At 40.7% G+C, this 15,826-nt stretch overlaps 1 pseudogene; it reads right to left on the reverse strand.

Annotated features, from left to right (window-relative positions):
- Window positions 1-14,786: 14,786 nt before the first annotated feature.
- LOC150060351 (immunoglobulin kappa variable 1D-13 pseudogene) lies at window positions 14,787-15,287 on the reverse strand (annotated as a pseudogene).
- Window positions 15,288-15,826: the final 539 nt, after the last annotated feature.

Genomic DNA, 15,826 nt, shown 5'->3' on the forward strand with positions numbered 1-15,826 from the left:
CTAAATGAAAGGATCTCTAGGTTATGGAAGCAGGAGCTGTATCTTGTATGATTGTTGTTCTTAATGTACTATGTTATTTTCTTCTCATTTTTCCCCCTTTGGTTAATCTCATAATGTTACAGTGTCTGACTTTGTCACCTGGCACATTGTGTATACATTTATTTGTTTATTTGAAGTAGGAAAGGGAAGGGAGGAAACAAGATGATTGGGAGGGGGTGGAGCAGGGAAATGGGAACAAAAATATGAGAACGGATATAACGTGTGAGAAGTAATGGACCTGCTGTCTGGTGAATATGACTGTAACCACTTTATACATTACAAAAAAAGACTCCTGTTGCCACACACTTCATAGATACTTCGCTTTTATTTTTTTCCTGCAGAGATATAAAATGAAACTGAAAATAGAATCTACTTCATTTGGATGAAAAAGACTGAGTAAGGGCCGGGAGTTTGGCCTAGTGGTTAAAGTGCTTGCCTACCATGCATGAAGACCCGGGTTCGATTCCTTGGTACCACATATATAGAAAAAACCCAGAAATGGTGCTGAGGCTCAAGTGGTAGAGCTCTAGCCTTGAGAAAGTCTAAGGACACTGCTCAGGCCCTGAGCTCAAGCCCAGGACTGGCAAAAAAAAAAGAAAAAAGAAAACGACTGAGTAAACAGATTATTCTCCTGATGATTTAAATATGCTTTTACTGTGAATGACATGATATGTAATTGCAAAAAAACTAACTTGTTCCAATATATTGCCCATTAGTTATATCAGAAACTAATGCATATTCCAAAAATGGTTGTAGCTATAATATAGAAATAAGATTAATTGAGGAAGGAAGATGGCCCCGAAACAATAGGGACGCTGCCTAGCTTTCTCTGACAAAAAGAGAGAACCAGGGAGTCCCACGAGCCAACTATCTAAAGAAATCCACAACAACAAACTCAAAAAGCAACGGAGAAGGATTCAAACCGGAAAAGAAATCCAGATAAAGCTCACATCCAACTTTCTCAAAGAATTCGGAACGCGAGGACCCCTCCCCCACCTCTTGCCCAAAGCCGCAGAAAGCCGGGCTGGACCAAGCCACGAAAAGCGGATTGAGCAGGCGGCGGCTCCACGCGGGGAAAGCGGGGGCGGGCACCGGCTCTAATCCACGAAAAGCGGCGGCAGTGGAGGTCATCAGGCTGGGAGCCCAACGGCTGCAGAAACCAGCACAGAACCGGGCCAGCGAATGGCGGAAGCAGCAGAACCCAGACGCGGAACCAGAACAGCAAGCAGCAGAGCCCAGACACAGAACACAGGCGGCGGCGGAGACCCGAGGGGAGTGAAAGATTCCCCACCACCTTGGAGCACCCGCAGACGGATGCAGAGGTGTGAGTAATACAGCCCGTCCCCAAACACATCGGGAAAGCGGAGCAGGTGCCAAGCAATAGAACTTAACTCAGACCCCAACACCCCGCACAAGAAAGACTGAGGGGAGCAGGGGGTCAAGGAATTTAGAATCCTGTCCCTCCCCTCAACAGCCCCCTCCCTCAGGCCATTGACTGGAGATTGACAGGCGGGCTACCCATAAGACCCAGCACCCCACCAAGGGAGGCGGGGCTGTCCCAACTCCCACCCGCCCAACAGGCTCAACCCCCAGCCCTCTGACTGGAGACTGACAAGCGGGCGGACCCTAAGACTCAGCACCCCACCAGGGGAGGCGGAGCTGTCCCAGCTCCCACCCGCCCACCAGGCTCCTCACCCAGGCCACTAGATCTGGAGAGTGGAGGGCTTTGGGACCCTGCCCTACAACAGTGGGTAGGGGGGGCGGGTAAATAGGAGCCAGCATCTGTCCCCCCTCAATTTTCGAGCGGGGCATCCTCCAGCTGGGAATCCTGAGCAAGAAACCACCGAGGCCCCCCCCCCAGTCACAGACTCTGACAAAGCAGTGGAAACACAGCAGGGATCTGAAGGGCCAACCAGCAGCCAAGCTCCCCTTCTGAGAACCAAAAAGGCGCGGCTCCGCCCTTGGAGCCCATGTCCCCAGCTGGGCCCCACCCCTGGGAACAGAGGGGCCTCCTGCTGCTCCTGCCCAGAGCTCCTGAAACTCTCAATTCCCAGACCCTTGGCTTGGGGCCTCCCCTGGAAGCAGCACAGGAAAACGTACTCCAACCGCGCTCAGACGGAAGCTCACAGATCCATCACTGGTCCACTGTGAGGCCACTGGTTGGGCTAAGAGCTAGTCGCGCAGCAACACATAAGTTTTATTCTAATACTTTCCAAACTTTGTACTCAAATACTCTACCTACTTACCCCCTGACCTCTCTCATTCTATTTTTCTATCTCTGGACCTCTGCTCCTCTTTCAACCCTTATACTGCATGGATCTACACTTGATGGCTGTTGAGCAACATTGTATATCTAGGTGTTTAATTATTCTCTAGGCTCAGAGGGACTTAAAGACAATAGAGATTGGATTGAGAGGCTTATTGTTTTAGATATAAATCGCTTATCAGTGAACAATTAGACTAGTCGGTAACTGCACAAAAAGAAAGAGTGATAACACCAATCAAAACTTGTGAACATCTAGAGTCTGCCAGCTACAGAGGTCTAGGTTGGTTATATCTGAAAAACTATAATCGTGTTTAGTATTAATCTTGCTCCCATTATCAAATGGGCAGAACAAGAAACTCAGAAAAATGTCAAATCAAGAAACAACATCTCCCACCTCCCCCACCCAATGTAAACAGCCAATGGAACAGTCACTGGCAAACCTCTAGGAGAGTCTTCCAAGTGCTGTACAAATGCAATTGATAAACATCATTAATGAAAAGTGTGAAAATATAAAGAAAGACGTAAGGGAGGAAGCCATAGCTGAACAAGAGGAAACCATAAACAAGGTGATAAGTAAAAAAGAAGAAGCCATAAAGGAGGCCATAATAATGGCTGTTCAAAGAAAGATGGATGAATTCATAGAATCCACAAATAAAAAGGTGACCGAACTCCAGCAAATGTTCAAAGAAAATAAAGCTACTGAGCTAACCACTCAAATGGAAATTAAGGAGCTAAAGAAATCCATACATGATCTAAAAGAAGAGATGCAAGGCATCAAAAATGAGCAATTAGTAGCAAGGGAGATGAAAAATAAAGTAGATAGCTTTGATAGCAGGTTAGACAATGCAGAGGAGAGAATTTCCGGGGCTGAAGATAATTTAGTTATTATAGAGAAAGAACAGAAAATGAGTCAATCCAAATCTAGGAAAAATGAGAGAGCGCTTCAGGAGGTCCAAGATACAATTAGGAAGCCTAATTTAAGGCTAATTGGTATTGAGGAGGGTCTGGAGAAAGAGGTCAATGGTATTGGAAATATACTTCAGGGAATCATCTCAGAGAATTTCCCAAATATCCAGAAGGGCAGACCCATCCAGATACAAGAAGCTTTTAGAACCCCAAACAGACCTGACCAGAAAAGAACATCTCACCGCCACATCGTAATCCGAACTGGATCAGTAGAAACCAAAAAAAGGATCCTAAAGGCAGCCAGGGAAAAGAGTTCAGTAACCTATAAAGGAAAACCAATCAGAATCACCCCAGATTACTCAGCAGAGACCATGCAAGCAAGAAGTGACTGGAAGCATATATGTCATGCCCTTAAGTAAAATAACTACCAACCAGGAATACTGTACCCAGCTAAGCTCTCATTCATAACTGTGGGAACAATAAAAACATTCCATTCCAGGGAAAACCTGCAACAATACGTCGCAACAAAACCAACACTACAGAGAATTCTGAAAGATGTTCTATACATAGAAAACCAAAATAAATGCAATATAGGGAAAGAAATGGCACCTAAACAGCATACCACCTAAGGACCACAAGAACTGTCAAGACACAGGCCCAAATAAAAGCTTTTAAAAATGGTAGGACCTAATAAATATCTCTCAATCCTAACTCTCAATATCAATGGACTCAACTCTCCAATGAAACGGCATAGGCTGTCTAGTTGGATCAAAAAGCAAGAGCCATCATTCTGCTGTCTTCAAGAGACACATCTTACCCCAAAAAACAAACACCTTTTGAAAGTGAGAGGTTGGAATAAACTCTATCACGCTAATGGCCCCCATAAACAGGCTGGAGTTGCCATCCTCATATCAGATAAAATAGACTTCAAACCAAAATTAGTAAGAAAAGACAAAGAAGGTTAGTACATACTACTAAAGGGATCTTTCCTCCAGGAAGACATAACGATCCTAAATATTTACACACCCAATCCCGGAGCTCCGAACTTCATCAAGCAAACTTTACTTACACTGAAACCATACATAGATCGAAATACAGTGATTGTCGGTGACTTTAACACACCACTTTCACCTATGGACAGATCAACAAGGCAAAAACTCAACAGAGAAACCTTAGAACTGAACAACTATATAGAACAACTAGATCTAACAGACATCTGCAGAATATTCCACCCAGCAACAACACAATATACGTTTTTCTCAGCAGCACATGGAACATTTTCCAAAATAGATCACATGTTAGGCCATAAAACAAACCTGGACAGATTCAGAAACACAGAAATTATTCCATGCACACTCTCAGACCACAAAGGCATCAAACTGGAACTGAACACACATCTCCACCAATGAAAACCCTGTAACTCATGGAGACTGAACAACACATTGTTGAATCACCAATGGGTCATCGAAGAGATCAGAACAGAAATCCAACAGTTTATGAAATTTAACAGTAAGGAGCACACAAAATACCAACTCCTTTGGGACACAGCAAAGGCAGTACTCAGAGGAAAATTTATAGCGCTGAGTGCCTACAACAACAAGTTGGAAAAATTGCATACCAACAAGTTAATGTCTCACCTTAAGCTCCTGGAAAAAGAGCAACAAACCAACCCTAATCCCAGTAGAAGAAAGCAAATAATTAAAATCAAAGCAGAATTAAATGATTTGGAATCCAAACAAAGTATAGAAAGAATCAACAAAACAAGGAGTTGGTTCTTTGAAAGAATTAACAAAATTGACAAGCCCTTAGCAAAGCTTACCAAAAAAAGAAGGGAGCATATTGAAATAAACAAAATCGCAGATGAAAATGGTAATATCACGACAGAAATTACCAAGATCCAGAATATCATGAGGGAATACTTCTGAAACCTTTATGCCAACAAATTTGAGAATCTAGATGAAATGGATGAATTCCTAGCCAATATTAACATACCCACACTGAACCAAGAAGAACTAAGCCAACTCAACAGGCCTATTTCAAGCTCTGAAATAGAAATGGCAATTAGAGAACTTCCACCTAAGAAAAGCCCAGGGCCAGATGGATTCACAGCTGAATTCTATGAGGTCTTCAAAGCAGATCTCATACCAATACTCCTCAAGCTCTTCAACGAAATTGAAAATGAAGGTTCCTTACCAAACTCATTCTATGAAGCCAGTATAACCCTCATCCCCAAACCAGACAGAGATTCATCAAAGAAGGAGAACTATAGACCTATATCTTTGATGAACATCGATGCAAAACTTCTCAACAAAATACTGGCCAACCGTCTACAACAACTCATCAAAAAAATTATACACTATGATCAAATTGGATTCCTCACAGGGAGACAAAGCTGGTTCAACATATGCAAATCAATTAATATAATTCAACACATCAACAGGAGCAAGGACAAAAATCACATGACTGTCTCAATAGACGCGGAAAAGGCATTTGACAAGATCCAACACCCCTTTATGTTAAAAGCTCTGGAGAAACTAGGAATCCATGGAACATTCCTCAATGTAATAAAGGCTGTGTATGAGAAACCTACTGCTAGCATTACACTTAATGGTGAAAATCTAAAGCCATTCCCTCTAAAATCAGGAATGAGACAAGGATGCCCACTCTCTCCACTCCTCTTTAACATAGTACTAGGATTCCTTGCCAGTGCAATAAGGCAAGAAGCAAGCATACAGGGGATCCAAGTAGGGAAAGAGGAAATAAAACTATCCCTCTTTGCAGATGACATGATTCTGTATTTAAAGAATCCTATAGACTCTACTCCCAAGCTCCTTGAGCTGATTCAAAACTTTGGAAGAGTAGCAGGCTATAAAATCAACCCTCAAAAATCAACCGCCTTTCTTTACGCCAACAGTGAGAGGAACGAGGCAATAATCAGGAAAGAAACTCCTTTCACAATAGCCTCAAAGAAAATAAAGTACCTAGGAATTAGCTTAACTAAGAATGTAAAGGACCTTTTTGGCGAAAACTTTAAAACCCTAAAAAAGGAAATTAAACAGAACTAAGGAAATGGAAAAACCTCCCATGCTCCTGGATTGAAAGAATCAACATTGTGAAAATGACAGTCTTGCCAAGAGCTATCTACAAATTCAATGCAATACCCATCAACATCCCAATGTCATTCTTTAAAGAAATAGAAGAGGTAATCCAAAATTTCATATGGAATAATAAAAGACCCCGTATAGCAAAAACACTTCTTAGCAGAAAGAACAGCGCCTGAGGAATTTCAATTCCAAACTTTAGACTCTATTACAGAGCTATAATCCTCAAAACAGCTTGGTACTGGCACAGGAACAGGCCTGAAGACCAATGGAATAGAACTGAGGACCCAGATATTAAACCACAGACCTATGGCCACCTAATCTTTGAGAAGGGAGCCAAAAAAATAGAATGGAAGAAAGACAGCCTCTTCAACAAGTTGTGCTGGCAGAACTGGTTAAGCACCTGCAGAAAACTAAAGCTGGATCCTTCTTTGTCACCTTGCACTAGAATTAACTCCAAATGGATCAAAGACCTGGAGGTAAAAGCTGACACACTGAAAACTCTACAGGAAGGAATAGGAGATACACTAGGCCTCCCTGGCACAGGTTGAAACTTTCTTAATAAGGATCAAGAATCACAACAAATCAGAGAAAGGCTGGATAAGTGGGACTGTGTTAAACTGCAGAGCTTTTGTATGGCAAAGGACATAGCTAGTAAACTAATCAGGAAGCCTACAGAGTGGGAGAAGGTCTTCACCAACCAAACAACAGACAAAGACCTCATATCTAAAATATATCAACAACTCAAAAAATTGAATCACTCCAAAACTAACCTCCAAAGTAACAACCATCCCATTAAAAAATGGGCCAAAGACTTAAAGAGAGTCTTCTCTGAAGAAGAAACAAAAATGGCCTATAGACACATGAAGAAATGCTCAACATCTCTGGTCATAAAAGAAATGCAAATCAATACAACTCTAAGATTCCACCTCACTCCAGTTAGAATGGCCAGGCTCAGGAAAACAAATAATAACAGATGCTGGAGGGGATGTGGCCAGGAGGGATCACTACTACACTGTTGGTGGGAGTGCAAACTCGTTCAATCACTATAGAAAGCAGTGTGGCAGTGCCTCAAAAGGCTAAACATAGAACTCCCCTATGACCCAGCAATTCCACTACTTGGCATTTACCCAACCACCCAGAAAGAAGGACATACTAAACCCACTAGCACAACAATGTTCATTGCAGCACTATTCACCATAGCAAAGATATGGAACCAACCTAGATGTCCCTCAGTTGATGAGTGGGTCAACAAGTTGTGGTATTTGTACACTATGGAATTCTATGCTGCTGTCAGAAAGAATGACATCGCCCCATTTGTTAGGAAATGGAAAGACTTGGAAAAAATCATATTAAGTGAAGTAAGCCAGACTCAAAGGAACTTAGGCTCAATGGTTTCCCTCATTCGTCATAATCAGTAGAAACCTTGGGCTCTCATAGCAGAGATTTGCAATAGAGCAAAACTTTGATACATAAGGCCATATAGTATGAAGCTAATTGAAAGGACCTCCAGGATATTGAAACAAAAGCCATATAATGAAGGATTGTTGTCCTTAATGTGCTATGCTGTCTCTCATCTCCTTTGCTGTCCCTTGGTTATCTCATATTGGTATAGTATCTCACTTTGTTATCTGATATAGTGAATTTATTTGTATTTGGATATTTGAAATTTGATAGGGAAGGGGGGAAAACCAAGACGGGTGGGGGGTGTGGGGGGGGAGGGAAATGGGTACCAAGACATGTGAAAGGGTATCAATGTATGTGAATTAATGCTCCTTGTATCTGGCAAATATCATGTAACCCTTTTACTAATTACAATAAAAAATTTAAAAAAAAGAAATAAGATTAATTTTGGTAAATGGCAGTGTCATGTGAGTGGTCCTCTTCAGATTTGGCAGGATTTCATTTACTTTAAAGTGAGGCACTGGAAAAATTGCCTTCTCTAAAACATCATCTACATTAAGATGGAAAGAATTTCCATTCCCTGGTAAAAATATCACTAGGGCTTAGAACAACTCTTCAGAAATTCACACTGCAAAAATATGGAAAGTGTATATTGTGATGATATACTAGTAACATCTGAATTCAGTGAAAAAATATGGACTTCATGATCTAAAATTCCAGAATATATAAATGATCATATTAGTTGAACTCGTGGACGTTGGCTCTTCTGCCTTCTTTTCAGAGTTGGCACATTTGCCAACATAGGCAAAAGTTTTACCAGGACACAGGCAAAGACATGCGAGCAAAGAGAAGTGAGCTGACTTTGGAGGTTCATAAGCCATGATCTCCCATCAGGCCATTTTCTCAGATCTGATTCAGGAGGAGAAAAGTTGGGGGTATAGGGACCAAGACAGAAATCCCTCCACTTACTGGCGTATTTTCCTCATGGCTACAGTACTCATTCTTAATATATATCACTTACAGGAGCTGTGGCTCTGTCTCTGCTGTGTCTCAGTGATGCAGATGCTGCTGGGGCTTCTGGTCATCAGGTGCTGTGTGTTCTGTCTCCATGACACCAACCATAGCGTCTCTGGGACCTCCTCTAGGGTAATGGGTTTCACAGTTCTCTGTGATGATGTGTTGAATGGGAGTGGCTATAAAGATCTCAGGTCTCTGATTGTGATCCCTGGTCATCTCCCCATACAGAAGAGTTGTGTAGACTTCTCTGCTGCCTATGGATGGGAAGGTAAATGCTAAATAGAAGAAGTTGGAGGATAGGAAAAAAGTAATAATGTTTGAGCACCAAAGAAAAGTATTTATTACTTTGGAATATTTGTCCCCAGCCATGTGCTATTTGAGAAAGTCGGCACAAATTCCATTGCATCAAATTGTTCATAACACATGGGATAACACTAGATGAGGGAATGTCCCCTGACTTTGAAACAATTTGTGACAACTGCCAACTTCTTGTATTTTCACACTCACAGGCTTTCGGCAAACAATGTACATGTACATATGAGCAGCTGCCCCAGTTTTGGCTCCAAACAAGTTGTTTAGAATTGCATAAGTGATAGGACTATACATTGTCCACAGCTCTCTCTGCCTTTGGGTCTCATGATCACATGATCCTGACATCTTCCCAATGCTCTTTATTTCAGTACTGTTCTCCAGAGAATGTTATTTCATGCATGAGATTTAGACTGCATTAATGCCTTCCCACGTGGCTATGTACTTAGACTGGTGGTATTTATCCCAATTGCCATCATAATATACAAATATAAAAAGTCATAAATAGAGGACTTATACATTTGCCAATTTGTTTTGTTTTGTTTTTGCATAGGGTTTCATTATGTATCCGAGTCTGACCTCTAATTCACCATATAGCTTAGATTACTACTCAGCTGGAAAATCTCAGCACCTCAGGCTAGAAACAGAATTATTTGAAAAAGATCACTTAATATTACTTAATACTATTCAATTTGTTGTGGTCTAATTTAATTAAGACAGTTGGGATTAGAATGAGGATTTAATTCAATATAACATGAATTATCATATCTCAGCAGCTGAATGGACAACATGCTGCCTGGGGCAAGCCATGGGCTTTACCCAGTTATGCCTGAAGTGCAGCAGAGATGGTCATGGTACCCAGAGCTACCCCTTCTTGTTATCAAGTCCTAGGCAGAGCAAAGGTCTTTGCTCCCACTGGAATCTTCCTCACTCACATAGATCCATATTATCCCATGTGCAACCTGGAAGGCTGACCTGCCCATCTCACATGTGGACACAGTACACATGGGGAGCAGTGGACACAGAGCTCAGCCTCCCTGGCTCCTTCCCCAGCTTCACTGTGCTCTTACCTGGGATCCAGAGCATGAGCAGCCCCCAGGAGCTGAGCAGGGCACCTCATTTTGATGGGAAGCAGAACTGCTCAGTGCAGGCAAGCTGAGAGCTGAGCTCTTATGTGGGACTTGCAGAGAATCTCCTCCCCTGAGAGCAATATGCAAATGACCTGGTGGGTGCAGTGCAGAGAGACACACTGGCAGGTGAGGTGGAAAGACACACCAGGAGGGTGGGGCCTCTCCTGAGCGCCATGACATACACTGTGATCAAGAAGAGCAACCGAGATCTAAAGTGTGTGTCCTACAGAGGGACATGCCTCATGATTCCTCCTGCTCTTGGCCTGCTTCCTAATTCTTCCACACCTTCCCAGGTACACATTACACTGTTGTTTGAGAAGGATGAGTTTCCATAAATACTGAGCCAGCTTTCTTTATTTTCTAGATATTTACTTAAAAGTTTAGGCCTAGTAGTTTGATTTTGCTTAAGGTAAACTACATATAATGTAGAAAGCAGAAATATGAAATGTGCAGTGAATACAGTTTTGCTCAGTTCTGTAATTCAGACAAGCTATGGAATTCTGTATCAGGCTCCTCCGATGCATGTTTTTGCCCTCACTAAGCATAACTGATGCCATGTTATCATTGTGGCAAATTCCTGACATAGGCCACAATTGTTTGGGTTTTCCTAAACCATCACATAGGCTGAAGAAACAACATTTCTTCTATTTTAGCTTCTTCCTTGTTTCTGAATTACTATTTTTTGAGACCATTGTATTCCCCTGGGTTCAGAACCCTCCCTGTCACTTCCTGAGGTTTAAAAGGCTTCGTGGTACACCAGAATATGTCTACACATAGCAATTTCTCTTCATCTAATTTTGAGGTATAGGGTCATGAACTCAGAATTCATTTTTTAATTTAATTTTACTCTCAGAATGATGTACAGAAGGGTTACAGTTATGTAAGCAATGTAGTGAGTATATTTCTTGTCAATTAGAGTTAACCCTTCCTGCATTTTTCTCCCAATTTCCCTCCCCTCAGCTCCCCCTCCATGTTGTAGTGCTCATTTCCAACATATTACCTTGTTATCATCACTGTTACATTGGCTTGTCCTTTGTGATTTATCACACCATTTTGTTGTCTGCCTTCACTGCCCTAATTCAAGTAAACATATATAAAATTCACCAGGTAACAAAATTAGATACAGTGACAGCAGAGGATTAAACCATAGGAGGGGAAACAAATTAAAAAGGAATAATTTCACATAGTACATTAAAAAACAATAACAGAAACCACAAAGAAAAGCCTCTTATTTCCATATCTGGGAGTTCATTTTGCTTAGCATCATCTTTTTGTTTTGTTTTGTGTTTTTTGTCAGTTGTAGGACTTGAACTCTGGGTCTGAGTGTTGTCCCTCAGCCATTCAGCTCAAGGCTACCACCTTACCTCTTGAGCTACAACACCAATTCAAGAAGCACCTTATAAGATCATATGCTCATAGCTATTGAGTTATTGTGATCATCTACTAGGTTAAATCCTAGATATATACTAATTATTACAAATGAGGGAAACTATGAAGTCTATGTTTGTTTGGTTTTGACTTACTTTCTTCAACATGATTTTTTCAGTCTTTCTATTTCCTTACAAATATAGCAATGATGTCATTCTATCTGATGGCAGCATAAAATTCCATGATGTATATATACTGAATTTTCTTGATCCATTTTCTATTGAGGGGAATTTGGTTGGGTTCCACATCTTATCAGCTGTTAATTTGGAGGGGGTAATGTACAGGGGGTTAGGTAGTGGATATATTGATTTCTGAACATTGATACACCTTCCCAAGTTTCCCCCCCCCCTCCATCCTCTCCCGATCCTCTTGTTTTCCCTATTTCAAATAAACAAATAAATGTGTATATAGTATGCCAGGTACCAAAGTCAGATACAGCAAAAACATGAGATAAAACATAAGGGAGAAAAAAGAGAAAAGAAATAACTTCACATAATACCTTAAGAACAATGATCACAAACATAAACTTTTTGTTTCCATATCCTAGAGTTCATTTTCCTTAGCCTCATTCTATATGGCCTTATGTACCTAGCTTTTGGGCTGTTATGATTGTCTCCTAGAAGAATTGTTACAAATGAGAGAAAACCTGAAGCATATGTTCCATTGAGTCTGGCTTACTTTATTTAAAATGTTTTTTTTCCAAGCCTTTTGATTTCCTTACAAATGGGGCAATCTCATTCTTTCTGATGACAGAATGGAAGATGTGAGTACCACATCTTCTTGAACCAAACATTTTGTGAGGGGCATCTGGGTTAGTTCCCTTGCTTAGTTATGGTAAATAATGCTACAATTAACATGGTTGTGGTAGTAGCTTTAGTATGTCCTTGTTTATTGGCATTTGGGTAAATGCCCAGGAGTGGATCCTTTATCTCTTAAAGGACCATAATTTCATCTTCCTTTATCATTCTCCACATCTGTGTAATTTGAATATGTAAAAGGTGGCAATTGGCTCCCAAATGAGAATTAGCAAAATAATAGAAGTCATGCTAAAAGAAAAATTACATCCCAAATCCTGCTGTCACATTCATAGACACAAACTACTGCATGTCATCCTCACTCTGTGTGTGCTTTAATTTAGTTTAGCTTAGTGTTTTTTTCTCTTATATTGGAATGTGAAGTCATTTTTCCATCATCTTTTTTCAACTTTATTATATGTTTATTTCTCCATATTATGAACACAAATACACACTTGCCTTAGTATCATCATCCAGAGGGGGTAAATGCAAAGAGATGACTCAATGATGGCTTAAAGCAGATTCCATCATGATTTGATGAGCTTGTTTATCAACAATGATGAGTGAATTAAAAATAACTCAATGGCAACACACATGAGAAGTTACTGTGGCGATGTTGGTCTGTGTGCTGCAGAATTCTAATAGCGGGGACCGGTTATTTTTTCAGTCCACATTGTGATGGTGCTAGTTGTTGGGAAAGGCTGGGTGTGGGCCCCACTTCTTGTCTTAAGCTGAGATAGAGCAATGTCAGCCAATGCACTCTGAATCTTTTCCAGAAGCAAGTCTCCCAGATAAACAATGTCTTCCCGATAGGTAGCAGCTTTGTGGTTGTCATCCTCCAGCTTATACAAACTAGCAGCCTGCAATGCAGCTGTGGATTCTTCACTGGGTAAGGAAGGTATCAAAACATCAATGACTTTTGGTATCCGGGCAATTAGTGCAGCAACAAGCTGAGCATTCTCGAGTTCACGGGTCTTGGAGATGAGTGAGGCTGTCAGCCATATTGTTCCCACACGTTCCTTCATTTTTATATGATCTATAATACATTATAAATAATTCTTCAACTTTTTAACTATATCATTGAATCACTCCTTATCAGTTCACAGGAATCATCGTTCTTTTACAGTGAAGGAAAAGTACATTGTGTCAATTATTTATTTCTTTCTGTCCATAATAATGTATGAGGAGTAGACATACAGTTATAATATTCACTATATTTTCTTATACCCATTATTCTGAGTTTTAAGATCACTTCATTATGTTTAGTAGTACTAAAGTTCATAAACATTTTTCATTTGAATGCTGGACATGGTTACTCATGCCTGTAATACCAACTAACCTGGAAGTACAGATTTTAAGATTGGATTCACATCTGCCACCTGGATGGCAGGGAAACTCTAGCTCAAATATCACGTTGAAGTAGGTGGTGCATGTTTCTGCAGCTATGCAGCTGGTGATATTAGAAGTATTGGAGTAGAAAACCAAGCTAGGTAAAATCACAAGACCTCATCAGAGAACGAATCTAAAGTAAAAAAAAATAATTATGGGATGACATAATTTGGAGAGCCTAATAAGCAGGAAACCCTGAGTTCAAACACCAATAAAACCAAAAAAACCCAATAGAAGCAAACAACTTACTTGAATGCAACCATTTATCATTTACTACTCTTCCTATAATATCCTCAATAAAATATGCTTTCAATTGCCTTTATTGCCTAAAAAGTCAATATAATTTTTTCCGGTCCTGGGATTGAGCTGAGAGCCTGAGCACTGTTCTTGGACTTTCTCAAGGCTTAAGTTCTAGCAGTTGAGCCTGAGCACCACTTCCGGCTTTTTTCTATGTATGTGGTACAGAGGAATCGAACCCAGGGTTTTGTGCATTGCAGGCAAACACTCTATCAGTAGGCCAAATTCACAATAAGTATTTAACATTTTATCACTCAAGTTGTATTAAGAAATGCAATGTTCACTCTCACCAGTTTTACCTAAAATTATACTGAAGCTCTCCAAATACAATAAGAAAATCTAAAACCAAAATGGAAAATAAAACACAAAAGGCGTGAAGCAGAACAATGAAGTAGCAAAATGTCTTTAATTGCTGATGGAATTTATGCATAAAATGTTTTGAAATCACAAAACAAAATTTAGACATAATAACTTAGATGTATCTCTGTGCACAGTGTCAATATCTGTTAGAGGTTAAAAGATGCAAAAACAAATACAGTACATTTCAATGTTTGTAGTCTTGGCTCTAATTTTAATATTCCAACTTTCAGCCCAGGACACTCACTCCCGAGACTGAGACATAGAAGATAGCTGTCCTGGGATTCTAGGACAGAACCTGCAAGTAGAAGCATGAGGAGTAGCCTCTCACTTCTGCTTCCCTTGTGGTTTATGTTATGACTTGTATCACTGTGGGAGGATCATCAAAAGCCTGTTGACAGTAATAAGTGGCAGCATCTTCAGGCTGCAGGCTGCTGATGGTGAGAGTGAAGTCTGTCCCAGATCCACTGCCACTGAACCTTGTTGGGACTCCAGCTTCCAAATTATCTGCACCATAGATCAGGGGTTTAGGAGCTTTCGCTGGATGTTGCTGGTGCCAGGCTGAAGCATATCCAATGTCCTCACTGGCCCTGCAAGTGATGGTGACTCTGTCTCCTAGAGATGCAGCCAGGGAAGATGGAGACTGGGTCATCTGGATATCACACCTGACCCCTGTGTAGAAACATAAAAGCGAACATCCACACTGTCCATCAACCTCTAAGAAGATTTCTGTGAAGAGTAAGGCATCACGAATAACACTGATCTGTGTTATTTCTCAGCATGGTTCTTTCTTACCTGGGATCCAGAGCAGCAGGAGCCCCAGGAGCTGAGCAGGGGCCCTCATGTCCATGCTGTGTGCTGACTGCTGGACTGACTCCACCACAGGGAGTGAGCAGTCTATTATGAAGTCTGAGGGCTGTGGGCTGTGCTTTGGGCACATGCAAATCCATCACCATGGGCTAGCCTGTGCTGTCTGTCTGGTGAGTAGAACAAACTTTTGCTGTCTTCAAGATCTACTCTGATTTTCTTGATTTTTTATTCTATGTTAATGACTCTTAGAAGAGAGAGGAATTAAAGGAAGAAAAGTTTCTATATAAAACATGAAAACTGGATGAAAATAAACCTCACTTTGACTTATTTCTATTTTTCTAGGCATTGACAATATAGCTTGGCTACAAAAAATAAAGATCTACATCTTTATGGTTTCCAGACTTTCAAGCTTCAGTCTTTCCTAAACAAATGTATAAGCATCTGAGAATTTCCAGTTAAAAAATAAAAGGTCTATAGTAACTCTTCTTCCTAAGTATGTGTTTGTCAGATTATTATAGAACATTCAAAAGAATCGATGATCATGGGTAAAGCCATAATGTGCTTCTGGTACTGAAGAAC

Source organism: Megascapheus bottae, chromosome 7 (assembly GCF_031878675.1).
Source record: "Megascapheus bottae isolate mThoBot1 chromosome 7, mThoBot2.hap1, whole genome shotgun sequence".
NCBI lineage: Eukaryota > Metazoa > Chordata > Mammalia > Rodentia > Geomyidae > Megascapheus > Megascapheus bottae.